Source organism: Chiloscyllium punctatum, chromosome 20 (assembly GCF_047496795.1).
Source record: "Chiloscyllium punctatum isolate Juve2018m chromosome 20, sChiPun1.3, whole genome shotgun sequence".
In the NCBI taxonomy this organism is placed as follows: Eukaryota; Metazoa; Chordata; class Chondrichthyes; order Orectolobiformes; family Hemiscylliidae; genus Chiloscyllium; species Chiloscyllium punctatum.
The window spans coordinates 26498419-26517063 of NC_092758.1; the positions used below are offsets into that span (position 1 = coordinate 26498419).

At 41.9% G+C, this 18645-nt stretch overlaps 1 protein-coding gene across 5 annotated transcripts in view; it reads left to right on the plus strand.

The window, feature by feature from the left end:
* The first annotated feature begins 5105 nt into the window (after positions 1 to 5105).
* The window catches only part of aff4 (AF4/FMR2 family, member 4), a 101819-nt gene continuing 88279 nt past the window's right edge, over positions 5106 to 18645 (plus strand). For 3 of the 5 annotated variants that reach the window (XM_072590529.1, XM_072590528.1, XM_072590532.1), the window contains exon 1: positions 5106 to 5516. The gene's annotated coding sequence lies outside the window, so the exon portion shown is untranslated. The remainder of the gene's footprint in view (positions 5517 to 18645) is intronic. The other 2 variants (XM_072590530.1, XM_072590533.1) reach the window with 1 other exon arrangement.

Consider the following 18645-nt stretch of genomic DNA (forward strand, 5'->3'; position numbering starts at 1 on the left):
TCCCCAATATAGAGGAGACCACATCGAGAGCAATGGACACAGTAGATGAAGTGTTCGGATGTGCAGGAAATTTTCAGCTGGATGTGGAAGGATCCTTTGGGGCCTTGGATGGAGGTTGGGAGGACGTGAGGGAGGTGTGGCACAGGTTTTACACCTCTTATGGTGGCAAGGGAAGGTGCTGGAAGTGGAGGTTGAGTTGGTGGAAAGCCTGGGCCTAACAGGGAATGGTCTCTGCAGAACGCAGATAGGGGTGGGGAGTCTAATATATGTCTGGTGGTGGGGTCAGGTTGTAGGTGGCGGAAATTGAAAAGGATACTGTGCTGTATCCGGACATTAATGGGGTGGAAGGTGAGGACCAGAGGGGTTTTATCCTTGTTGCCATTGGAGGGGTGGGGTTCAAGGGCAGAGGTGTGGGAAGTGGAGGAGATGTGCTGGAGGGTTTTGTTGATCACATGGGAGGGGAAATTGTGGTCCTTGAAGTAGGAGGCCATCTGGAATGTCCTGGAGTGGAATTGCTCCCCCTGGGAGCAGATACAGCAGAAGCGGAGGAGTTGGGTGTGACGGATAGCGTTTTATGGGGGTTGGGGGTGGGTGGGTGGAAGGAGGTGTAGTCCAGTGAATGGACTGCAATGAAACTATACTAGACAATTCACTCTGCTGGACAAAAGAAGAAACATTGGAGAAGGGTTGTTTAGTCTTATAATAAGTGTTGCTGATGGCAAGATGAGATTGAATAAAATGTAATAATCAGTCACGCAGCATATCATTCAAAGCTCTGGATTGGCTGTTCTGGTGTTTTGTAAAGAATCTGAGACTGGAGATATTTACAGTGAATTTTGGTAAATATCAGAACAGACTTGGTAACTAATGTGTTTGATAGTTAACTGATTTTATCCTTTGAAAACATTCAACTCGATATTACATACAGAAAACTACACACAGTTCTGTATCTAGAAACTTGCATGCAAGTGTGTCAGAGATCATAAGCAATGCACATATATTAAACCAATTCTGTCTTTTTCTGTTTTTCTTCTTCATTAACATTAAAAACTTAGCCATATTTTTAACATGGATGAAGCAGTGGTGAATCCAGGAGGGAAGGAATGTTCTTCAGCATGAAGAAGAGAACATTTCTAAAGAATTTTGAGTTATACGCAATGGCTGAATCGACTGGGGCCATTTTCCCTGGAGCATCAGAAGCTGAGGGGGGACCATTATAGAAGTTTATAAAATCATGAGGGGCATGGAAAGAGTGAATAGCCAAGGTCTTTTCCTCAGGATAGGGGAGTCCAAAACTAGACGGCATTCATTTATGGTGAGAGGGGCAAGGTTTAAAAGGGACCTAAGGAGCAACTTTTTCATGCAGAGGCTGGTGCATGGAATGAGCTGCCAGAGGAAGTAATAAAGACTGTACAATAACAATATTTAAAAGGCATCTGGATGGGTATATGAATAGGAAGGGTTTAGAGGGATATAGGCCAAATGCTACCAAATGAGACTTAATCAGTTTAGGATATCTGGTCAACATGGATGAGTTGGACCGAAGGGTCTGTTTCTGTGCTGTACACCTCCATGACTCAAGCCTTCCAGGCTCAAAACATTAACTCCGTTTCTCTCTCCACAGGCCTATTGGATTTCTCCACTGCTGTCCTTGTGTAATTGATGGATTGACAAAGAATGTTGCAGTAATGTGTGACATGATCAATCCAAATCTGGCAATGAATGGCAGAGTGGAGAACTTAACATGCAATTAAGTTCATACCTCATGATCTAAAGAACCAGTGTCTAATGAATATAGGATATGAAATGCAAAAACATTCGACAATTTGTTTTATGAGAAGTGTGAAGCATGACTTGAAGTCAGGAATGATGTTATATAAAATAATGGTTTTGCAGGAGTTAATGGTCTTGTTAGATTGAACTCCACTCATTCTGGTTATGTCATACAGAATTGTTGGTGGAAACAATAAGTTGTACTCTAGATTTCAGAGGGAGCAAATGGATCTGTACCAGCTCTCTAATACTCTAGTAATTATGTCTGACCAAATATAGTACTATCATGCAATAAATCCTTTAGGCATCCAAGAACAGTGCCAATTCTATACTCTACTCTACTGTGCTGTACCCTGTACCACTAAATAGGTTCAAGACAAAGTAAAGTCAAAGGAGGATTGGCAACAGCAAGCTACTTCAAATAATCCTTACCCAGTATCAGGTATAGGCAGAATTAGCAACTAGCTCAAAGTGCCAACAATGAAAAATATCACAGGTGAAATTCAATGATTATGGAACAACCAATGATGATGAAGGAAATGGAGCTTTAAACAGAAAAAAAAATCAAAAACAACTTACAATAATATTAGATTTAACTTCAGATCATCCAAGGTTTGGCTGTCTGCATTCTGCCTCATAAGTACTTACTTATCCGTGACCTTCATTGACTCCCATTTTGGCAATTTCTCCATTTCAAAGTTCTCACCTTTGTTTTCAAATCCCATTTTGATCACATTTTTCACTATTTCTGTGAGCTCCATTTCCACACCCCTCCAAAAGTATCAACACTCCTCTAATTCCATCTTTGGGCATCCCTCATTCTGATCATTCCACATTGTTGGTCATGCATTCAGCTGCATTATTCCAGTTAACTCTTGTATTCTTTCCCAAATCTCTCTCACCTTGACTTTCCTTGCCTCCTTTTGAAATGCTCCTTAAAACCTACACATTACATCAAGCTTTTGCTCACTTGTTCTGATATCTCGTTATTGGCTCAATATTAAATTTGTGTTGTATCTTGGAACATTTTTGTACATTGAAGGTGCTATATAAATACGTGTGGGTGTCATCTACAGATATGTTTTTGTGAAAGTTAATGTGTTAATCTCTCAAATGCTTCAGTTTACCATTGATATTTTCCCTTAACAAAGGATGCCATTCTTTGAATGCAGCATTTGGAGTATATAGTAACTTTTGCAGAATGCACGTCCTTCTCACGCATTCTTCCTTTATGGTTCATTTTTTCCCAAAATTGTTTGGAAAGCAACTGAATGATGAATATATGCAACTAAGTTCTGATTATGTTTCATAATTTAACTATTATGAAGTCCTTAATTTTATACTTCATGGACAACTGCAGTGGAAAAGTGTAGAGTTCATGTATTGTTTGCTACAAAAACTCTGGTAGTGTAAACCACAAAGTTTAAAGTTTTTACTGGAGATAAGTCTAGAAATATTTAATATTAACACCAAGTCTGGCACAGTCAGAATGTGTCAGAAGGTGCAAAAAGTGAATGTGCCAACTCAATTTGTATTACAGTTCACAGAAAGTATGTTTTTAGCTATTAGTGCTGAAGGGCTCATGCCCGAAACATCGATTCTCCTGCTCCTTGGATGCTGCCTGATCTGCTGCGCTTTTCCAGCAACACATTTTCAGCTCTGATCTCCAGCATCTGCAGTCCTCACTTTCTCCGTTTAGCTATTAGTGCAAACCTATCTTTTAGCATTGTAATTGATTTATTTTTCCAAAACAGAAAGAACACAAGTTGCATGTGAAAGTGATTAATTATGCTTCAGAAAGAAAATCTAAAAAGAAAAAAAATCTGATTAAAGAACTGACTTCTCACATATATGCACAGTTACTGTTTATTGGATGATTGTTGGTACAGCTACAGTTACTATGGAATTATTAATTTTCCAAATGTCACTGTCTAGCTCTTCCCACACACGTAACATTCAAAGGCAAGAATACTAAAGCATGCATATGAATTTTCCATGTAACATTTTAACATGACATATGCAACGTGCATTTATTTTAATGTGAATTTAAAATTGGTATTTTCAAGGATCAGTCAAAAGCCATTATTCATTAAAAAATCTCCAAACATTTTCAGAAATTCCTCCTATCCATTGTTGTCAACACTCACATTCCAGTCTTGTGTGATTACAAACCATAATATCATTGTTCTGATAAAGGAAGGACCAACAACTTTGGTTGAATGAGACAATGATCCCTCAATAATACCGATTCTGCGGACTCTTTCTCTCCCTGAATCTGGTGCAAATCCCTACTTGACTAACTTTTCTTTCTTTGGAACACAGGAGGCCAAGGGGAGATCTGTTTAGGGTGTATGAAGTTGAAAGGAGCTTGGACAAAATACATGGAAAGGAGATTGGAAGGGATTGATAGAAGAATTAGAGGGGAGATGAGTGTTTTTTAGGGTAGTAGGAGTCTGGAAATCACTGTCTAAAAGTATAGTAAATGCAGAAATTCTTAACTGATTTAATAGCGTCTACGAATACACTTGAAGTTCCATAACCACCAAGGAAACAACACCTGGTGGAAAACGTGATCAATGGCATGGTTTTTTTGGCCAGCATAGACAGGATGGGCAGAGTGGGATCCTGTTCTCATCCTTTTTCTACATTTTCCAGATTTTTTAAATATCTGAAGAAATCGAACTACAGTTTCTAAAGCTGCGAACTTTTAAAACGTGCGTTGGCTGTAACGCGATGATAGGGCAAACACTCCAAGCGCTGTTTTTAAAAGGGCGATTTTTCTATAACGCGGGGTTCAGCAAGAAGCAACTGTCGCGTTACAAAAGAAACAAATGTATGCGTCTGTAGGGAAAGAAGCAGAACCAAATCATATAAAATCTTTCAAGAATCAGGAACATTGGTAAAAAGAAGTCTGCACAATTGACAAATAAGATATACCGAGCCGACTCATCTTGCATAGTGCAAACTTGTAGCAGCAACGCGTTCATTTCCGAGGGTGACTGGCTTTGCACTGCCATCATCTCCCTCTTAAGTTTTATCCCTTGAATATTCAAGTGCAATTTAGGTTTGCACTTTAAAATAAAACAGATCAATAAGTGAGGCGCTAAAATGTATCCAGGACGTGAACACATGATTGTAGGCGGACACAGGGCTGGTTACTCCATACTGTACCTGAAGTCTTCTTTGGAAGCAGCTGCTGACGTTCCAGAGCAACTTTTACACCTGGAGACAAGTGGGCGGGGCCAGGTTGCCTTTGGTCACGTGTTCTTAGTATCCCGCGATGCTCTGGGGCAGCAGGTAAGCCCCGCCCCGGGCGCCGTGAGGTCACGTGACGCTCTCTCCCCTGGTTACCAGCTGTTCTTGCTCGGGGCCGGCACCTAAAATGGCGGATGCGTGATTCCATTTGTTATTTTTTTTAAAAAAGAGAAAAAAAACTTATTTATTTAATATGTACATAAGTCTATTTCTTGGAGCAGCAGCAGTGACGACAACGTTGCGATGAGCGCGAAGGGACTGTACAGGCGGCTGTCGATCTGGAAGGAAGGTGTTGTCTTCTTTCCGAGAGCGGTCGGCAGGCAGTAGGAGCGGCCCGGCCGGTTCCGTTGGTGCTTCTCTTACTCCTTCCCTAACACCACCCCCCTCCCCCCACCCCCCGGCGGGGTTCATCCTGATTTTTCTCTCGTTTATTTTTCCTGAGTGCATCGCTGTGCGAGAATGGCTCAGGACCTCGGACAGGACTGAAGGTAACAAAGCCGCCGCGGTGTTTTCAGTGGGGCCCCGAGGAGTCTGTGAAACTCCCGAATTCCCTCCTCCCGCTGCTGGTGAAGGAGCTGGTCATCCAAACTGATTATTATCCGTTTAACGAACATCCTTTCCTCTGTCACCCGCCCCACCCCGCCTCGCTTCAAAAATGTAGAACTATATCAGAGGTGTTCAGTTTTTCAGATTTGTAATTTTTTTATAAACCTGTTTTCATTAATTTGCTCCATTATCGTCCCCTTCTCCTCACTCTCCACCCCTCCCCCCCCCTCAAAAAAAACAGCCGTCCTTTGGGATGTCGGGAATTGAGGTGTGTAAGGTTGAATTTTATCCCCTCCTTCTCCGAAAACAGTTTTAGTCGATGCGACGTCACTACGGCCGAACCCTTTTGTTCAAACGGGGTCTACAGGAGGTGAGGTTGCGTAGTGGCAACACTGCATCCCGGGAGTAGTTGTCCTTCCCGGCCAATAAACTCCTCCTCATGGTATTTAATGCACTCAGTAAGAACTACAAACCCCAGGATTGTTGGCAGCAATACGATTAGACACGCAGTTTCTTGGAAAAGAAGCGGAAGAACTTCGGTAAAGGACTCCCACTTTCTCTCCCCCGCCCCAACTCCCATGGTACTATTAATATGATACATGTAACTGCGATTATAATTTTAAAAAAAAATACTTGACCGCATTTACATTCTGCTGAGGGAGTGCAAATTTATGAATGTTTTGTCTAGACAAGCTATTGGGGGCTATTTGCCTGAGTTGCGTCAAGTGTTGGCTAACGCCATATCTCGTCAGTTGCCTTAGACCAGCAAGTTTGTGTAATCTGGCCTATGTACAAAATTTTAATTATGCCTGATTTTATCTTAGATTTGTAATGTGTATTTTGAATTTATCATTTAAAAATAATTTCTTGTATTTGCCAAAGGAATATTATATTGATGGTTTGACTGTTTTTGCCCATCTTCAAATTGATTGCACCAAACTTAATGGACGGTTTGATTTCTGAATAAATTTGTCACTGATATGCAGTTTTGAATGCAATGTGGTAGTGAAGCTGTTTTTGTGATATCACAATGGTAGTGAGCTAGTCTGTAGTGATGCACACAAAATTGGAAAGCAGAATAAGGGACACAGGAGCAAAAAAACCCTTGAGGGCAGGATTAACAAACTATGGAATTGTTCCAAATAACTTCTTTTTTTTTAGGATTAGCTCATTTCCTTGCATTTGACTGTTGAATTTGTTCTTAAGCTAAACTGTCTTAACATGTTGAATATGAACTGGTTTAAAATGGTCTGTTCCATGTATGGATCAGATTTGCTTCATGTGCTGCTTTCTCTTGTTTGACTTGGGAAGCGTAGCTGTTTGTGCAATTAATAGAATCACAGCATTATAACATTATTTGGCAACTTTGACTTTGGATTCATTACTTGTCGATTTATTTCAAGTTATTCTGTTCACTGAAAGTCACTGAATAGTAAAACAAAAAAATTCCTGCTCTGGTTTGGTAATGAAAGTCTGGGATGAATTCTGAGAACCAATGCACAAGTTACACTTTTAGAACATAGAACATTACAGTGCAGAATAGGCCCTTCGGCCCTTGATGTTGTGCCGCCCTGTCATACTAATCTGAAGCCCATCCCACCTACACTATTCCATGTACGTCCATTTGCCTGTCCAATAACGACTTAAATGCACTTAAACTTGGCGAATCTACTACCGATGCAGGCAAAGCATTCCATACCCTTACTACTCTGAGTAAAGAAACTACCTCTACATCTGTCTTATACCTATCTCCCCTCACTTTACAATTGTGTCCCCTCGTGTTTGTCGTCCCCATACTTGGAAAAAGGCTCTCCCTGTCCACCCTATCTAACCCTCTGATTATCTTGTATGTCTCTTAAGTCACCTCTCAACCACCTTCTCTCTAACGAGAACAGCCTCAAGGCCCTCAGCCTTTCCTCATAAGACATTCCTTCCATACCAGGCAACATCCCAGTAAATCTCCTCTGCACCCTTTCCAAAGCTTCCACATCCTTCTTATAATGCGGTGACCAGAACTGTACACAATACTCCAAGTGTGGCTGAACCAGAGCTTTGTACAGCTGCAGCATAACCTCTTGGTTCCGGAACTCAATCCCTCGATAAATAAAGGCCAAACACTGTTTGCCTTCTTAACAACCCTGTCAACCTGGGTGGCAACTTTGAGGGATCTGTGTACATGGACACCAAGATCGCTCTGCTCATCTGCACTCCCAAGAATCCTGCCATTAGCCCAGTACCTTGCATTCCAAGTGTATCACCTCACACTTGTCCACATTAAACTCCATTTGCCACCCCTCAGCCCAGCCTTGCATCCTATCTATGTCTCTCTGCAACCTACTGCATCCTTTGTCACTATCCACAACTCCAACGACCTTGGTGTCATCTGCAAATTTACTAACCCACCTTTCTAAGCCCTCATCCAGGTCAGTTATAAAAATGACGAACAGCATTGAACCCAACACCGACCCTTGTGGTACGCCGCTAGTAAATGGACACCAAGATGAACATGTTCCATCAACTACAACCCTCTGTTTTCTTTCAGCAAGCCAATTATTGATCCAAACTGCTATGTCTCCCACAATCCCATTCCTCCGCATTTTGTATAATAGCCAACTGTGGGATACCTTATCGAACGCCTTGCTGAAATCCATATACACCACATCAATCGGTTTACTCTCATCTACCTGTTTGGTCACTTTGTCAAAAAACTCAATAAGATTCGTTAGGCACGACCTACCCTTCACAAAACCGTGCTGACTGTCCCTGATCAGATTATTCTTTTCTAGATGGTTATAAATCCTATCTCTCATAACCTTTTCCAACACTTTACCAACAACTGAAGTGAGACTCACTGGTCTGTAATTACCAGGGTTGTCTCTACTACCCTTTTTGAACAAGGGAACCACATTTGCTATCCTCCAGTCCTCGGGCACGATTTCTGTAGACGATGATTTGAAGATCAATGCCAAAGGCTCGGCAATCTCTTCCCTTGTTTCCCAGAGGATCCTAGGATAGATCCCATCCAGCCCAGGGGAATGGTCTATTTTCACACTCTGCAGTATTTCTAATACCTCTTCCTTGTGAACCTCAATCTCTCTAGTCTAGATGCATGTATCTCTATATCTTCCTCGCCAACATTTTCATTTTCTATAGTGAACACGGTCGAAAAATATTTATTTAGTGCTTCCCCTACCACCTCTGACTCTACACACAACTTCCCACTATTATCCATGATTGACCCTAATTTAACTCTCGTCATTCTTTTATTCCTGACATACCTATGGACAGCCTTAGGGTTAACCCTGATCCTGTCCGCCAACAGCTTCTCCTGGCTCTTCTGAGGTCTCTTTTTAGGTCTTTCCTGACTTGGTTGTAACCCTCAAGCGCCCTGAGTTTTCACATTTTGTCCTAACATAAGCCGCCGCTGCCGTCTTGACCAGGGATTCCACTTCCTTAGTAAACCATTGCTCACGCATTCTGTATCTTCCTCCCTGCCTGACAGGTACATACTTATCTAGGACACACAGGAGCTTTTCCTTGAATAAGCTCCACATTTTTAATGTGCTCATCGCCTGCAGTTTCCTTCCCCATTCTACGCTTCTTAAATCTTTCCTAATTGCATTGTAATTTCCCTTCCCCCAGGTGTTACTCTTGCTCGGTGGAGTACACCTATCCCTTTCCATCACTAAAGTGAACCTGACAGAATTGTGATCGCTGTCTCCAAAGTGCTCACCTACTTCCAACTCTAACACCTGGTCAGGCTCGTTACCCAGTACTAAATCTAAAGTGGCTTTGCCCCTTGTAGGCCTGTCTACATACTGTCAGGAAGCCCTTCTGCACGCACTGGACAAAAACTGACCCATCTATAGTACTCGTACTGTCGTGATCCCAGTCAATATTTGAATAGTTGAAGTCCCCCATGACAACTACCCTGCGCCCCTCACTCCTATCAAGAATCATCTTTGCTATCCTTTCCTCTACATCTCTGGGACTATTTGGAGGCCTATAGAAAACTCCCAGCATGGTGACTTCTCCTTTCATGTTTCTAACCTCAGCCCATACCACCTCAGTTAATGAGTTCCCAAACACCCTTTCTACAACTGTACTATTGTCCCTGATCAACAATGCCACACCTCCCCCTCTTTTACCATCTTCTCTGTTCTTACTGAAACATCTGAATCCCGGAACCTGCAACAGCTATTCCTGTCCCTGCTCTATCCATGTCTCTGTAGTGGCCACAACATCGAAGTCCCAGGTACTGACCCACGCTGCCAGTTCACCCACTTTATTTCTGATGCTCCTTGCGTTGAAGTACACAACTTCAAACCAGGTTCTCGCTTGCCAATGTCAGATACTTGATTTGGGAACTCCCTACTCTCATCCTCTTCTGTACCTGTTCCCATCCCCCTGCTGTATTAGTTTAAATCCACCTTAATAGCTTTAGTGAATTTTCCCACCCAGGATATTGGTACCCCTCTGATTTAGATGAAGATTATCCTGCTTGTAGAGGTCCCACCTTCCCCAGAAAGAGCTCCAATTATCCAAAACCCTCCCTCCCTGCACTATCCCTGTAGCCACATGTTCAACTCCTTTCTCTCCCTATTCCTCACCTCACTAGCACGTTTGTCCTCGTTCTAAGCTTCCATCCACACAACCCATTACATCTTCACCTAAAACAAGTCTATTCTTCTCGGTTTTATAGGTAAAAACAATGACTGCAGATGCTGGAACCCAGAGTCTAGATTAGAGTATGCTGGAAAAGCACAGCAGTTCAGGCAGCATTCCAGAAGCAGTAAAATCGACGTTTCGGGCAAAAGCCCTTCATCCTGATGAAGGGCTTTTGCCTGAAACGTTGGTTTTATTGCTACTCAGATGCTGCCTGAACTGCCCTTCTCAGTTTTATGTTAGCTCCAGATTCTTTTTCTTCTCACAGAAAATGAGAACGTCATTGGATGGGTTGACAGTCATTGCCCATCTCTGATTGTCCTCTAAGGTAGTATTGAGCTACCTACTTGAACTGTTGAAGTAAATTTGGTATTGGTTGCACCCACAGTGGTGTGGGGAGGAGGTTCCAGGATTTTAACCTAACAATAGTGAATAAATGGCAACTATATTTTCAAATGAAGATTGTGAATGGACTGGAAGTGAACCTCGAGATGGTGGTATTACCATGTATTTGCTGCCCTTGTCCATCTAGATGATAGTGGTTGTAGGTTTAGAAGTTCTAAGGTGCCTTGGTGAATTTCTGCATTGATGTTACACACTGCTCCTACTGTGCTCTAATGTTGGAGGGAGTAAATATTTGTGGCTGAGGTTATTGCCAATCAAGTGAGCTGCTTTGACCTAGATTGTGTCAAGCATCTTGCATTTTGTTGGAGCTGTACTCCTTCAGACAGTATTCGGTCACATTCCCGACTTCCACCTTGTAGATGGTGGATAGGTTTTGGGCAGTGAGGTGAAATTCTTGCTGAAGGGCTTGGCCTGTGACTAGCCTGTATTTACATGGCTAGTCCAGTTCAATTTTGGCTAATGGTAACCCTCGGGATGTGACTCCTAATGGTAATATCATTGGGCAGTGGTTATAGAGTCATAGAGATGTACAGCATGGAAGCAGACCCGTCAGTCCAACTCATCCGTGCTAACCAGATCTCCTAACCTAATTTAGTCCCATTTGCTAGCATGTGGCCCATATCCCTCTAAATCCTTCCTATTCATATACCATCCAGATGTCTTTTAAATGCTGTAATTGTGCCAACCTCCTCCTCCTCTCCTCTGGCAGCTCATTCCATACACGCACTACCCTCTCTGTGAAAAATTTGTCCCTTTTATATCTTTCCCCTCTCACCCAAACCTATGCCCTCTAGTTCTGCCCCCCCCCCCCCCCCAAGGAAAAAATGCCTTATCCATTTATTCTATCCATGCCCCTCATGATTTTATGAACCTCTCTAAGGTCACCCCTCAACCTCCAACACTCCAGGGAAAACAGCCCCAGCCTTTGCAGCCTCTCCCTATAGCTCAAATCCTGATGAATAACTTTTGCCCGAAACGTCGGTTTTCCTGCTCCTCGGATGCTGCCTGAACTGCTGTGCTTTTCCACCACCACGCTAATCGAGAATCTATAGCTCAAATCCTCCAACATCCTTGTAAATCTTTTCTGAGCCCTTTCAAGTTTCACAACATCCTTCCGATAGGAAGGAGAGCAGAATTGCACGCAATATTCCAAAAATGGTCTAACCAATGTCCTTTATAGCTCAACTCCTATACTCCATGCTCTGACCAATAAAGGAAAGCATATCAAATGCCATCTGCACTATATCCTATCTACCTGTGACTCTACGTTAAGGGAACGAACAACCTGCACTCCAAGATCCCTCTTGTTCAGCAACACTCCTCAGGATATTAGCATTAAGCGTATAGGTCCTTTTCTGATTTGCTTTTTCAAAATGTAGCACCTCACATTTATCTAAATTAAACTCCAACTGCCACTCCTCAGCCCATTAACCCATCTGATCAAGATCCTGTTGTACTCGGAGGTAACCTTTGCTGTCCACTGCATCTCCAATTTTGGTGTCATCTGCAAACTTACTAATTATACCTCCTGTGTTCACATCCAATAAGTGATGGTAGTCATTGCCTGTCACTTGTATGGCATGACCTTTACTTGTTATCTTGAGCTGGACATCATCTAGGTGTTAGTACATTTAGATATGGACTGCTTCTCAGTTTGAAGCATTGTGCATACGACTGAACTGCTGTATGACATTAGTGAATACCTTCACTTCTCACTTTGTGAAGTGGGGAACGGGTCATTAATAAATCAGGCATAGACACTACCCTGAGGAGGTCCTGCACAGAGGTCTCGGAGCTCACTTCTGATAACCGCAGCTATCTTCCTTTGCTCTGTATGACTCAAACCAATAGATTTTTCCTCCTGATTTCCATCAACTCTAGTTTTGCAAAAGCTCCTCAATGCCGTTCTCAGTCAAATGCATCCTTGAGGTCAAGAGTGGTCACTCTTGCCTCGTGTCTCAGTTTGGCTCTTCTTGTCCATGTTTGAGCAAAGGTTGTAATGACGTCAGGAAGTGAGTGGCTTCAATATAGGGGTAGGTATTTTCTAACCAACCTTTTCAGGGACATCAGTGAATATATTGGTCATCTTTCAAGATTCTTTAGACTCTTGGACCAGTTACTACTAAGTGGAGGGCAACTGATATTATCCCACTATTTAAAAGGGGAGGTAGGGAGAAAACAAATGTAGACCAGTGAATATGATGTTGGTAGTAGTAAAGATGTTAGTCAATTATCAAGGCTTTTTACACTTAGCAAACAGAATCCGGCACAGTCAGCATGGATTTGCAGAGGGCAATAGTGTTTGACAAATCGTGACTTTCAGAAGGCTATTGACAAAGTCCCACATAGGGAATGTAGTGTACAGACTTCATCTTCTTATCTGAGGAAGGATGTTATAAAGAGTGCAGCAAAAATTTACCAAACTGATTCTATTCTGATGAGGAATCACTGGTCTCAACTTTAACTCTCAAAAGCAGATGCTGCCAGACTGCTCAGCTTCATTAGTAATTTCTGCTGTTATTTTACCAGATTGATTCCTGGAATGACTGATATGAGGAGCGATTGAATTGGTTAGGATTATAGTCCCTTGAGTTTAGAAACAGGAGGGATATCTCACAGAAAGCTATAAATTTTGATCAGGACTAGACAGGTTAGCTATATGATATTTCCAATGGTGGGGGAGTTCAGAACCAGGGGTCATAGTTTAAGGGGTAAACCTTTTAGGACTGAAATGAGAATAAATTTCTTCGAGAGTTGTGAGCCTGTGGAATTCACTACAGAAAGTAGTTGAGTCTGAAACATTAATTACTTTCTAGAAGGATGTAGATATAGCTTTTCCGCCTAAAGGGATCAAGGGAAGAGGGGAAAAATGGGATTAGGGTATGAATGGCAAAACAGACTTGAGATTGAATAGTGTACTCCTGTTCCTATCTTGTATATTTCTCTAATGAGCAGGTATCCCTTATAAGTTTTGCATTAATTTAATGATTGAGAGTAGGCACATTGGACTTTAATTGACCAGGTTGAATGTATCCTGCTTTTCATGTACAGAATGCAACTAAGCAATTTTCTACATGTCTGGTAAATATCAATATTTTAGCTGTATGCAGCTCGTTCTGGAGCATATGGCCTTTTGCAGTTTCCAGACCCTCCTTGTTTCTGGTATGGCATGAATTGAGTTGTCTGAACACTGGTGTCTATAATACAGGGGACCTCTTGAGAAGACTGAGGTGGATCATCCACTTGGCGCTATTGGCTGCGGATTGTTGCACAGGTTATCTTTCTACATTAATATACTGGGCTCACTTGTATTGAAGTTGTGGATATTTGTTGAGATGGCTCCTTCAAAGAGTTGTTTCATTGTCCACCACCTTTCATGACTGGATGTGGCAGGACTGCAAATCTAAGGATATGATCTCTTTGATGTAGAATTGCTTAGCTTTGTCTATAGGTTGCTGCTTGTACTATTGGCATGTGTTATTGCTTCGTAGCATTGACAAATAATTTTCAGTTCCATCTAGTGCCGTTCCTGGCATGCCTCTGCATTTCATTAGCTTGATTGAAATGGTAGGGAGGTGGATATAGCAGGCCCATGATATTTTGGTAAAGTAATATTGCCATAGTCCTATTGAGCTAAAGGCTGCACACTCATTAGACAACTGATGGTTTTAATCTGATGCACACCCATGCCTTGGATGAGGGGAAGGGTTGAAAAGGAGGGTCCTTCATAGTAACTCAACTGATGAGTGTAAAAGTGCATTTCTGCTGATGATGGCTCACTGTTTAATGGATGCAGTTAGATCCACTTGCAGCCTGTCACACTTGGCATGGTTGCAGTGCTTTTGCAATATTTTTGAGGTTCCCCTATTGAGGGCACAGTGGAGGATTGCTTTTCAGAGTGGAGGCCTGTGACCTCAAGGATCAGTACTGGGTCCACTATGTTTCGTCATTTGGATGTGAACATAGGTATAGTTAGTAAGTTTGCAGATGATACCAAAATTGGAGATGTAGTGGACAGTGAAGAAGGTTACCTTGGAGTAAGTGCGATTTTGATAAGATGGACCAGTGGGCACAGGAGTGGCAGATGGAGCTCAATTTACATAACTGAGGTGCTATATTTTCGAAGGCAAATCAGGGCAGGACCTATAAATTGAATGGTAAGGTCCTGGGAATGTTGCTGAAGAAAGGGACCTTGCAGTGCAGGTTGAGTTTTTTAAAATAGAGGCGAAGATAGGATAGTGAAGAAGGTGTTTGGTATGCTTTGTTTTATTGGTCAGAGTATAGGAATTGGGAGGTCATGTTGCACCAGTACAGGACATTGATTAGGCCACTTTTGGAACATTGTGTGCAATTCTTGTCTCCCTTCTATAGAAAGGATGTTGTGAAACTTAAAGGTTCAGAAAATATTTACAAGAAAGTTTTCAGTGTTAGAGTTTCAGCTATAGGGAGAGGCTGAATAGGCTGAGGCTGTTTTCCCTGGAGCGTCGGAGGCTGAGGGGGTGACCTTATACAAGTTTATAAAATCACAAGGAGCATGGATAGGGTGAATAGACAAAGCCTTTCCTGGGGTGGAGTCCAGAACTATAGGGCATAGGTTTATGGTGAGGGGGAAAGATTTGAGTCCTAATGGGCAACATTTTCAGGCCAAAGGTACTGATGGATGCTGATACGATTACAACATTTTAAAAAGCATCTGGATAGGTATAAGAATAGGAAGGGTTTAGAGGGATAGGAACGAAATGCTGGCAAGTGGGACTAGATAAATTTTGGATATCTGGTCGGCATGGAAGAGTTGGAATACCTCTGAGCTTTTTTCACATGGGCTGTACAGTGGTTCTCTTACCAATACTGTCATGGACAGAGGGTGATGGCAAGTATGTTTTTTTTCCTCATTAATTCTTTCACCACTGTTACAGACTCAGGTTTTTGTAGTTATGGTCTTGAGGGCATCATCAGTTCTGTTAGTACTGTGCTGCTGAAGCATTCGCACTACTGAACGATGAAGTTCCCCACCGGGGTGCACTTTGTGCCTTGACACCCATGGTGCTTCCTCCAGCTTGAAGTTTATTTCTGGGGGTAGGAGGTTTACTCATGGTACCAAGTAATAAGGAAGTTTCGTGGTTCATGTTTAACCTGAACGTACTTTGATATAATACAAATGTGTTGATCTCATAAGACAACAGGAGAAGTAGGCCATTCAGCCCATCAAGTCAGTGAGATCATGAAAAAGTGTCAGATTGGAATTGTGAAATGTTAAGTCAGTTTCTCTCTCTCTACAGATGGTGCTAGACCTACTGAGTTTCTGCAGCCCTTACTATTTTTGTTTGATTTCCACCATCTGTGTTGTTTTAATTTTAAAACTGAAGGTCAATAGGTTTGTTTAAAAACAAGTCTTCTCATGGGGTAGACCTCCCTGTTTCTACTTGCAGTCAATTATTCTATAACGCGATGGTTGCATTCTTGTGAACCCCGTGCTTTACAAACAGCACTTAAACTGTTGTTGGCTGTAATATGATTACAGCACCATGTTTTAAAAGTTTGCACTTTAGAAACAGCCAATCAATGAATTGTGAGTTATAACAGAATGACCTGTACTTGCTTTTCACCCACCCTCTTTCTCTTCCTCGTAAGGATGACTCAGCACAAGAAATCAGACAGAAGTCGAGAAGAACCATCAACTTGCTTTTAATTTTAAAACACCTTATTGTAAATGACTCCTTAATCTTTACTCCATTGAAAGTAAACTTAATATACGCAAACTGTCCTGGAGTAAAGATGAAAAATAAAAAAGGTAAAATGAACTTGGAGATTAGATTCCGGCATCAATAAAGATGCAGAGGAAGACACTTAAGAATATATTTTGCAATAATCAGGAAAGATAGGTTGCAATCTGAAAGAAAACTTGAAGGAAAGGCCATCTGTGACTGGCAAAGGAAGTTAAAATTTAATCAAACTGAGGGAGAAAAATAGAAAGCCAGTTAGAAATATAAAAATGAAGAGTTTCTACAGGTATTTGAAAAATACAAACTGCTGGTTGGCCCTTGTTCATGTGATCAGTGTGGTACTGGCTTGGCCAGCATTTATTGCCCATTTACAAATTGCCATAGAATCATAGAGTCTGCAGTGTGAAAAGAAACCATTCAGCACATTGAGTCTGCACTAACTCTCCAAAGAGCATCCCACTCAGAACCAAAAACCCCAGTCCCATCCCCATCACCCTGCATTTATCACAACTGATCCCAGCAGATACACCCCTGAACACTGGAGCAATTTAGCATGGCCAATCCACCTAATTTGCATGTTTTGGACTTTGAGAAGGAACGCCACTTAGACAGTTTCCCGGAACTGGAATCAAACCAGGTCCCTGGTGCTTAGAGGCAGCAATGCTAGCCGCTGAATTGCCACTGAGCTGAAGTCTTGACTTGTTGAAGTCCTGGAGTTTAGTGACATAGAGTCATGGAGATGTACAGCATGGAAACAGATCCTTTGGTCCAACCCATCCACGCTGACCAGATATCCCAACTCCAATCTAGTCCCACCGGCCAGCACCCACCCCATACCCCTCCAAACCCTTCCTATTCATATACCCATCCAAATGCCTTTTAAATGTTGCAATTGTACCAGTCTCCACCACTTCCTCTGGCAGCTCATTCCATACACATATCACCTTTTGCGTGAAATAATTGTCCCTTAGGTCTCTTTTAACTCTTTCCCTTCTCACCACAAACCTGTGCCCTCTAGTTCTGGAATCCCCCATTCCAGAGAAAAGACTTTGTCTATTTATCCTATCCATGCCCCTCAGAATTTTGTAAACCTCTTATGAGGTCACCCCTCAGCCTCTGACGCTCCAGGGAAAACAGCCCCAGCCTGTTCAGCCTCTCCCTTTAGCTCAAATCCTCCAGATTTGCTTTCCCAAAATGCAGCACCTCACATTTATCTGAATTAAACATTAGTAATGTTATTACAGAGCTAGTTCAAATTGACCCAGTGACATTAGAGAAATGGTGATATAGTTCCATCAGGGTGGTGTGTGACTTGAAGGGTAAGTTGCAGACAGTAGTTTTCCCAAGATTCTACCCTCTTTGTACTAGATGTTGGAGATCACTGGTTTGAAAGGTGCTCTCAAAAGAGCCCTGCTGAGTTTCTGTATTTTGTAGATGGTACACAATGCTGTCACAGCGCATTGATGAAGAAAATGAAAGTTAAAGGTTGCTGGCATTTCAGTCAAGTGAGCTATTTTGTCATGAATGCTATCAAGCTGCTTCGTGCAGTTGGAGCAGTATTCATTGTATGCTGTGAAAAATAATTTGCTGTTCATGAACATGTAGTGAAAATTTAGAAGAGCTTGGAGTACTGAGGTCAGAATTTGAGGGTAGTGAAAGTGGTGAGCAACTGAGACTTGGAGTAAGACTTAAGAGGTCTTCAGCATATAGACAGTACCACCATTTCATACCTTTAGTGCAGAGGGGAGCATACATGAATAGCTGGTTCAAATAATTCTATCACATCAATGTAAAATTGATTTAATAGGGATTTCCATTCTTAATACAGTTAATTTTATGATTAGTGCAAAGAGAAATACCAGAATGGTGAGTGGTATATACTACCTCTGGTGTTCTGGTAGTGGTAAACTCAAAAACAGATATTTGTAGAAACTTTCTCAGGATATGGAAGCCTGCTGTAATATGAGAATGAATAACACTTTTTTAAAAAATCTACTATTCATAATGACGTCGTCCTGAACAAAACTTCATGATGTGTCATGCTTGAAGCTCTACACAAAATGTCGCTCTGAGATTGGCTCAAATCAGTTCTCATTTAGTTGGGTTAAGAGAAACGCCAACAAGAGAACAAACCTATTTTGGAGTGGGGTTTTGTGGCACAATAGTAGTGTCCATACTTCAGGATTAGGAGGTGTGGGCTCTCATCCCTACTGTCCTGTCGGTGCCTTTATAATAGATATGAACAAGTTAATTAAGAAACTTATTTTTAAAAGCTTAT